At 39.9% G+C, this 17,067-nt stretch overlaps 1 long non-coding RNA gene across 1 annotated transcript; it reads right to left on the minus strand.

Annotated features, from left to right (window-relative positions):
* Positions 1-13,666: 13,666 nt before the first annotated feature.
* LOC107981964 lies at positions 13,667-14,539 on the minus strand. The gene is made up of 2 exons (XR_001729627.3): positions 14,393-14,539; positions 13,667-13,922 (listed from the first exon to the last, which is right to left on the minus strand). It is a non-coding gene; the product is annotated as an uncharacterized LOC107981964 (long non-coding RNA).
* Between the last annotated feature and the right edge of the window lie 2,528 nt (positions 14,540-17,067).

Below are 17,067 nucleotides of genomic sequence, written 5' to 3' on the forward strand. Positions count from 1 at the left end.
GGCCCGATAGATCGGCATAGAGAAAGAAGTGAAATAAACGCCAAGTGAGAAATGCAGAGTGCGAGGAAAGGGGGGAATAAAATAGGGGCGAGATATAGTCGCAAAAGTAACTCTGGTTTGATTTGAAGATAAATTCAGAATGTTTGTTCAATTTTGTTTATTCTAGATCAAGGGGTGCGCTCCGATGACAAGTATACGAGCGTATACGTGTGTGCTGAACTGCAAGATCCTCAATTTTAATATTATTCTTCGCTGCTTTATCAAAAGTATTTAAATTGTGTTTAAAAAGATCGTTTACTTTAGTCTTTTTTTGAAGTTGTGTCTCTGCAGTATTCTTTTAAAGCCGTTGTTTTTTTACGGCTTGGTTCAAGGGTACACAACACCTTTAAACCCTGAAAAAAAAGAACTTGAAGAAAAATTCATAAAATTGAAGTAAATCATTTCAAATTTTTATAGATATATTTAGCATAAATAACTTTAATTTTACCATGCTAAAACCTTCATTATCCCTGCTGGCCCATTGTGGCACTCGGTGCAAGAATTTGTGAACTTTTTCACTATCCGTAGGATTCCAAGTGAACGGTTCCAACGAATGGTTCTTTTGGGCTCAAACTCAAGGATGCTTTGTACACCTGTAGTTTTGGTATGAATTTTAGGGACATAGCACCTGTAAACTTAGAAAAAAATCAATTTTTTTATGCTTATTTTGGCAGGAAATATTTCGTAGAACACTCTCCTGAAACCCGTTTATCAAAAAAAAAATTTCCCGCAGTTACAAGCAAAATACTAAAACAAAATTTTTATCGTTTTTTCGTAAAATTGCGTATTTTTCATTTTTGTCTAATACGACTAATAATTTCAATTTTAAGTTTTATAAATTCAATCTGAATGAAATTTGTATTGTAAATGTTGAAAATACTATTTTTTTACCGTAGTATATACGTATATTATGCTCCGCATACATATTTTAGTAAATAAATTAGTGCCTATTGATAAGATTTTTTTGCGTTATTTTCGAGATGAATTTCTAGTTTCGTTTCTTATATAAGGCTCCGATGGATACGTAGGGACATTTATTTGAATTCAAATATCGCGCGCCCGGGCGCCACCTGTGGGCAGATAAGAATCAATGTGCCTGAGAAGGACAGAGCGAACGTTCTGCTCTTCTGTTAGCAAACAGCAAATATTTCAAAACACAGCTGATATAGTCCTGAGATGTGTTTTATACTGAGTAAACAGTAAACTCTTAATACATAAAAAAAGCTAATATTTCTTAAAAATGTTTGTAAATTAATCTAAGTAGTGTTTGCAGTATTTTTGGGGTTATAGCTTATAGCTTATAACCCTAAAAAGAAAAAAAGTGAAGTGTTAGTGTAAAAGCAAAGCAGTGCAGTTATTTAAAAAAGTGCGAAGTGTAGTGATTTTAAAAATATGTGTGATAATTGAGATGCTAAGGGAAGGTTTGCGAGTACCCATCCTGACAAGAAGTACTCTCGAGGAAGAGGCAAGAAGAGGCCAAGAAGATTTCTAGGAGCAACGTGTGAGGATGAACCTGCCAACAAGACAAGACCTTTAAGTTCAGCAAGAAAGATACAAACTCCAGCAGCGGAAGGAACCTCTGTGGTCAGGAATAGATTGATTGATATCAACATTCTATTTCCTGCTCTCGAGGAACATTTGACTTGCAAACAATGCCATGGTCAAGTTAAACTTGGCGAATCTGAAGCTCAAGGATTAGGATTCAAGATTGAAGTAGTGTGCATTGAGTGTGGTCAGCTGGCAGCTATCAACTCATGCAGAAAAGTTGGCGTCTAGAACCATGCTTGGGAGAACAACAGAAAAGCAGTGGTTACTTTTCGTGCTCTTGGACTTGGACACGCTGGTCTATCAACGTTTTGTGGGTTGATGGACTACTTAATACCCATGGCTCAGTGTGCATGTGATGCAATTAGCAAACAATTAATTTATGAACAGAACAGGTAATTTTCTATCCGTTTCATCTTGAAGGTTCAACACAGTAACTAAAAGAAAAGATAAGTATAAAATGTTATCATTATCAAGGACAGAATAACCTTTTCATCACAATTTTATAAAAATTCATGAGATGCCTTTTTTTGGTTGCAGGTAAGAAAAAATTGAAATCAAAATCCCTGCACTCATACCAGAACTACAGGTGTACAAAGTATCCTCCTTGAGTTTGTGCCCAAAAGAACTATGCGTTCACTTGGAATCCTACGGACAGTGAAAAAGTTCACAAATTCTTGGACCGAGTACCACAATGTGCCAGCAGGGATAATGAAGGTTTTAGCATGGTAAAATTAAAGTTATTTATGCTAAATATAAATATATATATATATATATATATATATATATATATAATTTCAAATGATTTACTTAAAATTTATGAATTTTTCTTAAAGTTCTTTTTTTTCAGGGTTTAAAGGTGTCCTTTAAAGGTGTTGTGTCCCCTTAATGATAATATGTCCTTCAATTTTTTTTTTTTATAAAAGCATTCGCAACGCTGTTTTTGGCAGTATTAATGGTTGTTACCCTTTTTATTTAGCTTTTATATGCCATAACGAACCCAAATACGTTGCTACGGTGAGTGTGCCCAAAAAAATATAATACTACCACTTTTGGTCTAAAAAGTGTCTAACTAAATAGTAAAATTAAGTCTTTAAATATTTTATATAAAAAAATAATAATTGGAAAGGTGATTTTAAGTTATATGATCCACTTACTTCCTTCTCCAACACTTTTTCTTACAACCCTAGTCACGGTCTTTTCTCAGAGCCTTATCAGATCCTTCTTCGTTATTATATCTAGATCCGTATTTATTAGTAAAACGAGCACAGCCATGATTTGGTGGCCATGACAGAGCTAATGCGTACTGGCCAGGGCAAACATCCTTATCCTGAAAGATAACGATCGTTGTAGCGGCGTAAGAATGCGCAGATTTATTCGAAAATCTCATACATTATTTTTAATACGAAAAACGAAAATTACGTAGTTGACAGTTAGTTTCTTCGGCCATTTCTTAATTCGCATAAGCTTGTCAGTGATTCGTAAGAATTATTTTTTCTATAGGTATGTGTAAAGCTGTTACAATGCCGCTACCCTAAGCGGGACTTGGGCGTTGTCGTCCAGATCGGACGGGTGGGTGCCTATCACCACTACACAGCGCGTCCTTAGGTTGCGGATAGAGGAACAGCCCCTGAGAAAGAGGTTAGCTGCGAATAAATTGAATAAGCAGCCGCGGACAGCCGATAGGAACAGGCGTGGGTGTGATGAGCCCACACTGTCGAACGCATCTCTCAATCTATCTCTTTCATCACACATTACAAAAATGGGCAAAAATCCTGCTGCCGAGGAGGATGCGGGAGCGATGACAACTGCCCCGAAAGGGGATGTGTAGAATGATTCGTCACCTAGTCTTACGCGGTAACGATGCCAGCGAAGGCGCGCTGCCTTGCAGGGGGGCGTTAGGATGCGAGAATGAAACCGTAGTGTGTCTGACGACGAATTGACACTGTCCTCGTCAAAGTCGGAAAGCTCTCATACTTAGTTCTAGAGAGGTATGGGGGTTATCACCTCTAGAACGGTGGACTCACCTGCGATCGGAACAGGATCCGAAGCGCGCGGGTTTAACATAACATCATGGCTCAAAAAAATCAAATCCGAACCAAAAGGGACTTAAGGGTCGGAACTTGGAATGTTCGCAGTCTAGAACAGAGCGAATTAGGTACCAGATAGAAATTAATAACAGGTTTCAGGCACTTGAAGAAGCAAACACATCGCCGGAGGGGAATGACGAACCGAATAGCTTATGGGGGGACATCGAAAAAACGGTAAAAGAGGCCGCGAACAAAGTACTGGGTAAAAAGAAAAAGCCAAAGAGCAAACCATGGTTTGACGAAGAGTGCGAACTCTGGTTTGAAAGGCGCAAAAAGGCTAAATTAGATAGCTTACAAAATAGAAGCGATAGGACCGTAAAAGAGTATTCTAACGTAAGGAAACAGACGAGCGCGATCTACATCTATAAACTAGTATGTGCCATCTGGAAAAATGAAACAATACCCGAAAATTGGAAGGAATCTATCATTATACCGATTTTTAAAAAGGGGGATAAGACAGACTGCAATAACTATAGGGGTATTTCACTTTTAGCAACGTGCTACGAGTGCTAAGTTCTGTCAAACGTAATACAAGCTAGACTCACTCCATTCGCGGAAGATATAGTAGGAGATTATCAGTGCGGATTTCTGCGCAACAGATCGACGAGCGATCAAATGTTTACCATAAGACAGTTGTTAGAGAAAAAGTGGGAATTTTGCGAAACCATACACCAACTATTTATAGATTTTAAAAAAGCGTACGACTCTATTAAGCGAAGCAAAATGTATCAAATTCTAGTACTTCTCGGTGTACCGAAAAACTCGTGAGATTAATTCAAATATGTCTGAACGGAAGCACGGGAAAGGTCCGAGTAGGCGGTAATGTATCAGAACCCTTCATGATACGCGATGGTTTAAAACAAGGGGATGGGCTCTCTACGTGCTGTTCAACTTAACGTTAGAGTATGCCGTTAGAAAAATGCAGGTTAGCCAGCTGGGCGCAACGCTGGGCATCTGCAGAGGGGAGGAAGATTTCAGAGTTGGGAATTTTACTTTTGAAAAGGTTGGCGTATCTGGGTACGACCATAAATGATAGAAACGAGATTAATGTCGAAATAAATAAGAGACTCCATTCGGGTAATGCTTGCTTCTACGCCGTGAGTAATTTACTTAAGTCGAGGCTGTTGTCTAAAAACGTTAAAATAAGAATATACAGGACAATAATACTGCCGGTGGTTCTGTACGGGTGCGAAACGTGGGCTCTCACTAAGCAGGCGGACAACCGTTTTAGGCTATTTGAAAATAAAGTCTTGCGAAAAATATACGGGCCGCAGAAAGATGAGGAAACCGAGGAATGGAGGAGACTACACAATGATGAGTTACACAATCTGTACGCGTCACCAAATATTAACAGAATAATAAAATCGCGCAGATTGGGATGGGCAGGGCACGTAGCGAGAATGGGAGACGACCGTACGGCAGCGCGTGTCATGAAGGGCAGGCCGATGGTAACGCGACCTCTAGGTAGACCTAGACGTAGATGGGAGGATAACGTAAAAGCGGATCTAGTAGAAATAGGACGGGTGGGTGTCGATCGGAGAGGTGCATCTTGGGTGGGGTTGACACATGATAGGGCAGCGTGGAAGGCTTGCGTAGATGAGGCGATGAACTTTCGAGTTCCAAATGCCATGTAAAAAAAAAAAAAAAATAGGTATGTGTAAAGATTCAATACAAGATTTTATAATTACATAATTTTTATTGTCGGATAGAGGGGTACAATATGATATTTGATGTCAGTAGGTCGTATCAAATAGTCGTTTCGGCACAGCAAGCCAAAAGTTTGAAAAAATCATCAGTCCCCATGTAGTTCATTAATTCATGTTGCATGATTTCGTACATTTCTGGCCGCTTTACCGTTTTGGAGACCACGTAAGCGGACATATTAATAAGAGAATTTCGGGGCATCACCTCGATGAACCTACGCCTCGTTCGTGCACAGTAGTTTGGAAACGAACGGTGGCATTTGGCATTGAAGAATGCTATGACCAACTCGGACTTTTCTGCGTATTTCGTTAATGTAGTTTGATCTGCTAACAGCACGTCCCAAAACGATATGTCTTCGTAGAATTTTATTTCGTACATCAGCCTTAGCTGATGATTGCAGACCCTCAGGAAATAGTTCGCCCTCTCGCTCCGGTCGAGCACTTCGTTGCATAAATCGATGATCGAATCGCCCAAAAACTTCCTACTGCAAATCTCGGCGACGATGTCCTCCAGCCAGGAACTGTTGTTCGATACCGCTTGGTGAAGCATTTTCGTATTCTCACTGTCCAGGACGTCGTAACCGTGTTCAAAGTATAGTTCGGCTAGCTCCGGCTTACGCATGCCCATAATCAATTTATCGAACGTTTCGTGAAATGTGACGCCTGCTTTCAGCAGCATTTTCACGGCCTTGTAATTCTGGACATTGCAGGCCGTCATCAGAGGTGTCTCGAGATTCAGGTTGAACGCGTTAATGGCCTTATTTTTCGACGTCTTAATTGTATTGCGATGGCCCCTAGCGGGGTTCCTAACGTTGCGTACCTTCCGTCGGTTTAGAATCAAAGGTAACCCCTTTAATGCTTCGATTACGTACTCTTGGTCACGGCCACGTGCAGGCAATAATTTCCGCTATTTTGCGAGTATTATTTTAGGTCGCCTTTAGCCTCCTTTACCAAAAGCTTCACTATGGCCACGTTGGCGGATTTAATAGCGTAGATCATAGTCTTCATGTCGGGAACGCCTAGCTTGGCTCCGTAGGACACCAGCAGACGCGTCATTTGGTAGCACTCGTTCAAGTCAATGTCGAACCACTTTGAGTGGATAGCGTGGAAAAGAGCCATCAAAGGATATCGCTTAAATATATCTAGTGCGTTGGGATCAGCCTTGCCCTGCAGCAGTATTTCTTCCATCTTCAGATTGCCTTTGTAGCAGGCCATGTGCAGGGCTCTAAAATTACCCGTCGCAGGCTCGTTGGCGTCGGCACCGTCGCTTAACATCATTCTTACCAAGTCCGCGTTACCGAGACCGACGATCAGTGGCAATGGGGTCTTGGCTTTGATGAACTCTAGGCTGAGGTTTTCCTTGGTTTCGGAAGGCACACTCAGTATCCTCACGTAGGCCCTGCCCAATTTGTTCCAGGCGCAGTGGATTAACTCGAGGTAGATGTGCTGCGTCTCATGTTGGTTCATATAGGCAAATTCATCCAATGTTTGGTACGACATGCTGGAATAATTTTCGTATAGCTGTTGCAACTTACTGTTTCAATAGCTTGCGCCGGCAACTGTAGACACTTTGGTATGGGCGCTTAGGACTTTACACTTCAAAATCTCGAAGTACACTGAGTTTAGCAAGGGATGCTCCTACTTATACTGGCTGGACGCACATACTATGGTGGCACCCCCATAGCCAAGCGGCCGCTACGGGTAGTGTTGCCAACTTCCACAAGAGCACGCGTTAAAACGACATCAGCGTCAGTCATTCCCTCCATGAAATAGTCTCGCAAGGCAGCATCGCTCCAACCCTGCTCCACCTGCGGTTCACCCACAGTATACCTTTTCTAGCACTTTTATATTAGGTTCTACAATCAGTAACTTACACGAATTTTATTTTCTATATTAAAAAGTTATGATCGAATGTTGTAAAGCCAGGACAACGCCAAGATAAACGTCATGTGACTGACTCATGTAGCGCGCATGCGTCTAAGTCAGGAAGTCCAAACGTCATTAAGGTTAGGACGCATAACGCTCGCTGTACAAACTCTAGTGGGTGTAAAAAATGAGCTTTATCGTATGAACAAGATTATTGTTAGCTTATATAGTTCAATCTTTAATTTTCATACATTTTTTTTCAGTCTCAGCCCGCTGTAGACTTTCCTAAATATAAAAGTAATACATGCGATGATATATGTGTACGATATATGTAATGCGCGTACTAACCTCGAAGACGTTTAGACTTCCTGGCTTAGACGCATGCGCACTACATGAGCTAATTACATAACGACTATCTTGGCTTCAAAACATCCGGTCACGACTTTTCTTATATAAGGGATAGGAATATTATGGTAAATTATTTATATTTTAATTGTATTGCGTAATTTTAAATCTTATTTCACGATTGCAGTCCAATATATACTTATGCTTCTAGTATACGTAGTAGATATCCTCTTGGTGGGCAATATCGGTGCGCACAATATATTGATAGAAGTAGTATGCCCTTTCCAAAATCCTAAAAGTGAAAATGTAATCGTATATATGTCAAACTGCTCACTAAACTGCCAACGCGAAGCGATGCAAGGCTGCAAGCCACCGCGACCGTAAGGCAGCGCGTGGCGCGCTAGTTTTTTTTATATCCTTTTTGTTAAAAAATAGCACAAAACTTTCAAATTTAATCGAATATATGTCAATCTGCTCACTAAACTGCCAACGTTTTGAATTGATTGTTGTAGGGAAATAAAAGTCCATCGTAATGTTACGGTATATAAGAAGCTTTATGCTACTTTTTTACTAAAAAAAATTATAAAAGAAATAGGAAAAGAGTAAAAATGTTGTAGTTTTCAATAATTATTCAATAGTTTCTGTACTGAGGTTCTGATTTACCTAAATGCCAACAATATGATACGTACTAAATCTTTTTAAGTAACTGTATCGATTAAAACAATGTTGTAACCTTATTAGTACTCACAAACGACTTGACGCAAGCGCAAAACGAGATAAATAAACAGCGTGAAAGAGAGCACGTCGAAGGGACGTGCTTCAGCGTCGATTTCATTACGCCGCGACTGTACAGCATTCGCGTAAACGCGCCCAAGCGTCTACCAGCATTATAGAGGCTAGAACGGCTTTGCATAGCTCAATGAATACGCGCCTCGTGCGTTCGGCTACTGAATAAGCAGTGAGCGCGCGCAAATACCTTGCTTCGCTCTCTCCAGGCTTATTTACTCTAACGGATTAATCAATCTGCCGGTTAATGAGATCTTGCAAGTGAGTCGTTTGCTTTTTCTTTGCGATGGACGAGAAGATTATTCTATCGGTGAAGGATAATGGATTATGTATATTTTTTGAGACCGTTGTGCTGCGTTCTCATGGCTAACTGAATACAATGACTTTTTCCGGTTTAAATTTAAGATTCTCGTGATGTTCTATTTACTTCAAAAAATCTCAATACCGATTCCTCTAATACTCATTCCATAAATATCCCCCCGTAATACTTCATCAAGGCCGCGCATCAGTGGTACATACAACTTCATCCTCGCAAGATGATGATGCACCAGGTGGTCGCGTGCGCGCAATTGTCAACTTCTTCTTTTGTTCCGTAATAGGCGTGTGGACAACCAATTTTCTCGCGCGCTTTGATTTATTGCTTGGTGGGTAACTATTATAAATCGTGGGGGAGGGGGGGGGGAATGTACGCGGCAGACGACGTGTTGATTGCTTTGGGACACCTGTTGTTCGATGACAGTTTGTTGATATCCAATAACTCGTGTGGGTGAATCACGAATGAATTGTTGAGAAGCAAAACAAGAAATTGTAAATGTCCATTTTAGGCGGAGGTTAATTGCCACCGATTAAAAATCAATCAGACTACGGGTATACACGCGCGTCTGCTTATACATCAACCCCCGTTATCGGCATCTCGCGACGTGTGCAGATAGCGTAATTAACGAGAGTTCAGTCGCTCAGTCAGTCAAACGCATCACCGCGTGTGCTCTCTCGCGATTAGCCTTTCGAGGTCGGATTATTCAAATGAGCCGCCGGAGAGGGATTAATGGGATCGAGCGACTGGACACCTTTTCTCTCTCGCACTTAATAAGCACCAGTACACAGATATTTCGCTTCGATGAAACTTTGTAGAGCGTGATTCTTTCGATGTCCACGTGCGCGGATGTATTTTTGAGACTCGTTTCTAAATCTAGCCAAGCTCAGATAAGATGTAATTTTTATGCCAGACCTAATTTTATCGACGTCTATTCGCCAATTCATAATGGCTCAGGCATCGGAGAAAATCCAAACCATTCACCTCTTAATGTCAGGAGTGAAGACCACCCCGTGACCGCACAGCGCTTTCATCAGCGCGGCGTCTTTCTTTCGCCTGTTCTCGCTCTCGCGTCGGCCAATCTACCGACGTCCTCAGCGCCGGCTCAGCCCGGAAAATAATTACGAGACAAAAACTCATCATCAGCCCCGCACGTGGGGCCCATTAATAACGATGCGCGCTGCAAAAATTTCGAGCGGGAGACTTATATCGACGAGCGAGAAAGGCCTAGCTTTAATCGCATAAATAGAATTAGCTTGTACCACTTTGTTTCCGTTTTTCACGTGGGCAAGTATGAAGTATTGGGTTTCATTTCGCGAATAGGCTTATTCCAATCGATTTATTATTCAATATTAGAAACGTCATGTTGATCATCTCATACAGTTATGGGTCAGCGCTCGAAACTAACTATAAACTCTAATTCAAAGTAAACAAAATCCCAAAAGTCTGCTCATTAAATCACGACCTTAGTCGTCCCTGAAAAAAAAACCAAACTCCGGCAAAAACAACGATGAAAACCCGAGACACGTCGGATGATGCATTGCGCGTTAGCGCCCTTTCCTGCCTGCGCGAAATCCACCATCTGTATAGTACATGAATGTATACCAAAAGAGATATTTCGACCTTGGAGAAGAGCCGCGCGCGCACATTAGTCCGTCGCGGCGCGGAGAGCAGGCGACCTGCTGCGCGGAAATTGGAGTCGTGGAGGCGCGCAATCACGAGCGGCGCGGAAAAGGCCCTTTGTGCTACGGGGCGCACCCCCGCTTCTTGACGTCAGCAGGAGGTTGCCTGCGGATTGCAAAGCTCGAGGAACTTGATTCGATTTTCGGGGAGAGGGTATTATGATGCTTTTTATTCTGGTGGGGCGGATTTTATCGCTTAGAGGAATCGATTGGCAGATTTTTGTCAGGAAATTACGCGCTGTTTGGAAGGCAAATAGAAGAGAAAGTAGGTCGCTTTAATTGTTCGTTTTTTTATGTGACATGAATTATTGATAAAGCGACGAAATTTTTCCTTCGTCACTAGCACTCGTCTAATTACGCAGTTAACACGCCTACTTTTATCTCCTCTGCGTTTCCTAACGAACGTAACTCCACACATTATTTCGAATATATTCCCGTCCCAAAAATGCACAAAAGTGTATAATAAAAACTCGGCGCACCGTTAAAACTCCAGCGTTGCGGCAGAGTTCGAAACGCCTCCATTTCCATATAATGATCAAGTCGTCATCGCGTAAACTCCAAAAAAAAAATCTTCCTCCCCCAAAATTACACGCGCCGCGCCGTAAGTAATGATACACTTATACGAGTCGTACATCACTACCACCGGCAACATACAAGCACCGCAGACAGAGACTTTTTTGGTTCCACGTGTCATTTCCACTTTTATTGTTATCGTTTCGCGGAAACGTTCCAAATTCTTCTGCTTCGATTCCCCTCGCAACATTGACACAGTCTAGCGTAAATGCACCGTCAATTTCGTTCCGTTTCTTCTGCGGCGCTTTTACGCTCCTCGGCTCTCGCGAAGACTTTACGATAGGCCTTGCGGGTGTATATGTGCCGGCTCCGAAAAATCGGCGATGTTGCAGCTCGCTAAAAGAGTGTGCATATAGCCTACGGAGGCTCTTGGCTGCTTTTAAACACAGTTGTTAGGAGCCGGCCTTCGTTGAGCGAGAGAGAGAGAGAGAGAGAGAGAGAGAGAGAGAGAGAGAGAGAGAGAGAAAGAGAAAGGAAGAGTGCAATTCTTGATTTTCGCTCGCGCGCACGAGTCCCGAGGGTATGCGCGAGCCGCGCACGCGCGCATCCTGACGATTTGCTACTTTGCCCGCGAGGGAGAGCTGAAAATAAGGAGGATTTTCGGAGGAGGAGAAAAGAAGGGGGATTTCGTTGTCGGAGGAACAATGAGCTTGGCGTGTCTGCGGGTAATCAGCAGTGCTTCAATAAAATAAGTAGGATCGTTAATGATCATGAGCCACGAGCGCTTTTCAATTATAAAATACGCGGAGTGGACGACGCGCAAGGAGAAGAATGAATCGTCATTGATAAAATCGAATCATAATTGTAATTCTGAAGAAGTAACTTTTGCAGAGACGTAAATATAATAATCGGCAATAACACCTACTCCTATAGAGCGCATCTCTTGCATCATCAAATCAATCGAAATAACTAGTACCGCAAGCTCCTACTAAAAGAAGTAAAGCCAGCTACTACCTCGAGGCTATTTTTTCGCGCACGAGCCAACTCCGCGAGACGCGCTATTAACGCCGACGCGCGTTTACAGCGCCCGTAGCGGAGTTCATTGAAAAAAAAAGAGAAGAAAAAAGAGTCGTGCGCGCGCCCTTTGAATTTAGCGCGGAATATAAAGCAACCTGACTGGCAACTCGAGGGGCTGCAATCATGCGCACGCGAGACTTGCACGGTCAGGCAGCGAGGCTTTTGGCTTCGATATTTTGCCGTACTTCTGATTTGATGGAAACATTGGTGGATTGTTGGAGATGGAGGAACAGACTCTTTCTACAGTGGAAAGAGTCTGGTATTATTTGGCGCGACGACGAGTGCGTGGGTTCGGAATTCGCTCACTGTTTATAATAAATATTCGATTTTTTAAATATTTTCTTGACTTTCCTAATGTTAACGTGGAACGAGACATTTATTTTACAATGACACTTGCCAGACTGCGGTAACACGTGTCAAATTTTCGTAATCTTTGCACAACTGGCTAACGTTTTCATTATTTACCTTAAAGTAATTAGGAAGATTGTTGAATGAATTCCGTTTACACTTGTCGGGGCAATAACAATATGCGCCCAAATATTTGATTTAATAAGTAATTCCACCCAAACTGTCTATCGACGTAAAGTTAACAAAACTCAGTGACTGGGAAATCCTTTTTGCTCATTCATGGCTTCGAAATTTCTCGATTATCACTGTTTTGAAATATAAACCGTAATATTTTGCAACGTTTCCGCAATCTTTAAATAATATTATGATGTATTTTACTATTTGCATAAATAAAGTAAGGTTATTTGAATTTTCCTCTACATGTTGCTAATGACAAATTAAAAAAATTTTCGAATAACAAACAATCGCGACAATACAAACTTTAATATTCAGCTCAAATTATCAAAATATACTTTTCAAATTCGTACAATCCGTAGAAGATGATGACGGGTAATGAGTCGCAAATTACGAAGGAAGCTCATGCAAATTTTATTCAATCCTCTGCGGCGAAGTAAATAACACGAATGACTAATCGTATTCAAAATTCAGCCAGCGGTATCAAGAAAAATATCGAGCTTCGCAGAGCAGTAGACCTAATTTGCCTATACACAGAAATCGAAGCCGCGCACGAGATACAAATCTACAAATTGCATCTCGAGGGTGCGACGCCATCGATAATTGCCGGCCGATTCATCCCTCTATACCTTTATATGTGTATACGAATCTGCATACACGCATCGCGCATAATACAACAGTCAAATCTGGCAACGAAGCGAAAGGCCAAATCTCCCGGAGGGTGTGTGTAGGAAAAAAGTCGTCGCGACGTGCGTGACCACCGTCGAGTTTTCGGGCGTAGACATGTGCCGGCGGTGCAGCCTGCAAATGATAGCCGCGCGCGGCATACGGCTGCAGTTTTGCAGGACCGAAATATGCAACGGAGACCAGTTCAAAACTCTTTTTCGCCAAAGGAGACTAGGCGCCTCTTCCTTTCAAATCTACGAAATCGTTTGCTATTATCTCTCTGCGGCCGACGGTTTCTTTTTCGCCTACGGTCTGGTCTGCCTCTGCCGCTGCTGCATTTGAGGTTCTATGAGTGGCTGTCTTTTTATGGGTACATTTTGGGGAATAAAAGTCGCTGACGAGCTGGTGACGCATCACCTTCGCTCTCCCTCTAGTCCTTGCTTTTTGTTTCTATGTGCAATTATATTGGCTCCTGTGGTTTAGGGGAACTTCAAATTTGTCACAATTATTGAAATTGGATAACGTGTATGTAAATGAAGCTTTTTTATTAGGTTCAGCTCGCGCTACAGGGTTCGAATGATTGCTAAAACACCGTCACATAGTAATTGTTAAAAAAAAACTCAAATGTGAGACAACGCTGGCCGTAGTTCGACGGGGAGAGAGGGAAGAACAGTCCCATCGTGCTCTCTGCAGTCGCTCGAATTCTGCTCGCTGATTCTCAACACTCACTCCCCAGCAGATTTCAACGACGTCGTCCAGCATTACGGTTTAGCGTCTGAAAAGAAGCAAACAAATGTTAATATTTTAAATAATAGTAAAAGCAATTTAGTTAGTTTAGCATGTAATTCAAAAGGTAACGCCTTTGTTGTAATCGAGCCTTTGCAGTCAGCAAAACTGGCATCTGAACAACCTTGTAAGTTATCAAGCTTTCCTTCAAACTTAAGACCCAGACTTCTGGTGTGTTTCAACTATCTGCAAACTCGTTTCACCATTTTCCACTCCTCATCAGTGGGATTGATTTGGTGTCTGCTTAACACATTCAAATATATCAATTTTCTTGTTATCTAACAAATTTCCTCAGTGATAGCAAATTTTCCGACAATGACTTAGCATAGATTACATTTTTCAAGCTTAAAAAGTCATCATTTTTGGTGTAACCAGATATGTTACCTGCGTGCCTGGCGTGACTTGGGAAAATAAATAACACCTATTTTTATATAAAACACTTTATTAATTGGAGCTTACCCTCGAGCTTACTTAACACAAGTAATGAACTATAAATCGAACAAACAAACAAAGGAACTATGTAGATACAATCGTATCGCTAACGCGTCTTTCTCGCATGAGAGCACACAGAGAAGTGAGTGCCGCCGCCGCAGCCGCGACGTTGACGCTGGCCGTAGTTCGACGGGGAGAGAGGGAAGAACAGTCCCATCGTGTTCTCTGCAGTCGCTCGAATTCTGCTCGCTTATTCTCAACAAATACTAAATTAAAATTAAAAAAAAACAAAACTGATGCTTATGGACTAGATTTAGATAGACAAAACGCTATTTTACACGATATGAGTGAATTTATTAAAGACTTGAGGATTGGAAATCACAAAAATCTTATAGATTGTCAAAAAGGAATTCTACGAAATAATGCTTCTTTTAAAAGTTTATTTACATATTTGAAAAATATATACAGTACAGAAAATTTCGAAATTGAGTATCTATTAACATTTAGACTGAATCACGATATACTGGAAACTTTGTTTTCTTATCTTCGTGCTATGGGAGCTGCTCACGACCATCCTTCTGCTTTAGACATTAAAAATAGACTTCGATTATATATTCTTGGAAAATATACGACAAACCTTTTTAGTTTAGGAACAAATACAGAAGCTGTAGAAAGCGAAGAAAAAATTATTCAAGTTGATGATGAGATTATGACTAGAATTTTCTTTGATGGAACTGAAAAAAATAATGATGATATCACAGAATCTACTAATATAAATATGGAATCAGAAATGGAAGTAGAAAGCGAGCAAACGGAATTTGATACAAACACGCAAGAAACTAATGATTTGACGCTGCAAGATTCAAGTTCTGTTTCAAATGTAACAAATTCGGTCGTAAGTCACTTAATAGATGCAAAAGTGGTTCTCTAATATATTTTTTTATATTTTTTAACTAGTATATAATTAATTTGTATATAATTTAATAATTATTTTAGACATCAAAAGTGATTTAGAAAAAGTCAAACCAATTAAGGTTTCCAAAAAAAAATTGATTTCATAATTTTAGATGATTTTTATACGTACATCCATGTTAATGTTTATTTTTTGTACATAGATTACTGATGATTTTCATGAAGAACATCCCCTGAGACTTAGTTTAGAAGATAATGTTATTGTTATATTCGTTATTTGAAGATGTCAACGAATTTTCAAATAATTATGCTAATGAGTACTGTGATAATGATGACAATCACTTTCAAAATGATGAGAATGTAGACAATTTAAATCTTCAAACAAAAAATGAAGGTAAACTTCAATGGTGTAATTTACGCTCTTTTTGAATGTTTATAACTTTATCATTTTCATAATAATGAAATTTTATTCTACATTTAACAAATAATTTTAAATCAATTTTGTTCGTTAAACAGATGTGTGCACAGATCTGGAAAGTCTTCGATACATTCGACAACAAATCAATGAAGAGGGATTGAAATATGTAGCCGGATACATTGCACATCGATTTAGATACAAATGCCCATATTTAGGTAGTAAAACTGGACCATTCATAGTAGGAACTCCTTGCCCAGATTGGGTAACGTTTTTATCAAGAGGAGGTCTCTTAATGCCATCAGCAGAATTATTAACAATAGCTAATATACACGAAGAGTGTTTTAATTCTTTTCATGGACTAACCGATTTATCAGCCGAACCTTTTATATTTCGAAAAGTTGCAAGACTGGTTCGTTTGCAACTGACTGATGAACTTAACGATTTTATTCCTGAAGTAGTTCTCAAGTGTTTAGTTCGAACCAGAACTTATATAAGACTAAGACAAATAAATAAAAGTGCAGTTGAAGAAAAATCAAGAAAAAAGATTAAAAAATTAAAAAAATTAAATGTTGTTGCGTGATTTGCACTGTATTTTTTAAAACAAATTATTATTTAGTATAAAATATATATTTTTTACTTTGTTATACGTATACTGCGAATAAACTTTATTTACTTTATACATTATTAAAATCATCTCCTAACTTTCTATTATAAATTCATTTATTCTTTAAAAACATTTTAAACCATTTTATGTGTTCATAAACTTAATTTTTAGCATTCTGACTGATTTACATAATTTCATATTGATTCTATTATTTTATTTGTTTTTTTCTTAATTTTTTTTATTGAAAAGGTGCTTTTTTAAAGTTTTTATTTCAAATTTCGCGCATAAAATGACGTCATTGCGGGCAACCTTCTGATTGGTTGTTAAAAGTAAACGTTGCGCATGGGCATACATTGTCACTCTTCTTCTACCATGTCTGCACGCAACACTACGCACGATAGCCATGAAATTCATATGTTAACTATTAACATACAGATATTTCCCACAATATTTTGTATGTATACTATAGAAATCTATAGTATACGTACAAACTGTTTTTGTTTCGTATAGAATATTTGTAAGATGTGCACGAATATATTAGCAATCATTGCTCCTAACGTGTGTACACGTTTACAGCAATGATATCTTTCTCTCAGTGTAAAAACACTTGATTTGAACTTCTAACACACCAAAAAGTATTTTCTAGAAGTTTTGACGAGATTCAAAATTTTACTATTACAAAGCTATCTCTAAGAGGGAGCAAAACTGGATCGACCCTAACCAATTTCTCATTTCACGCATAACATTATTATTTATGAAAAAAAAACT

Source organism: Nasonia vitripennis, chromosome 1, assembly GCF_009193385.2.
Source record: "Nasonia vitripennis strain AsymCx chromosome 1, Nvit_psr_1.1, whole genome shotgun sequence".
NCBI classification, from domain to species: domain Eukaryota; kingdom Metazoa; phylum Arthropoda; class Insecta; order Hymenoptera; family Pteromalidae; genus Nasonia; species Nasonia vitripennis.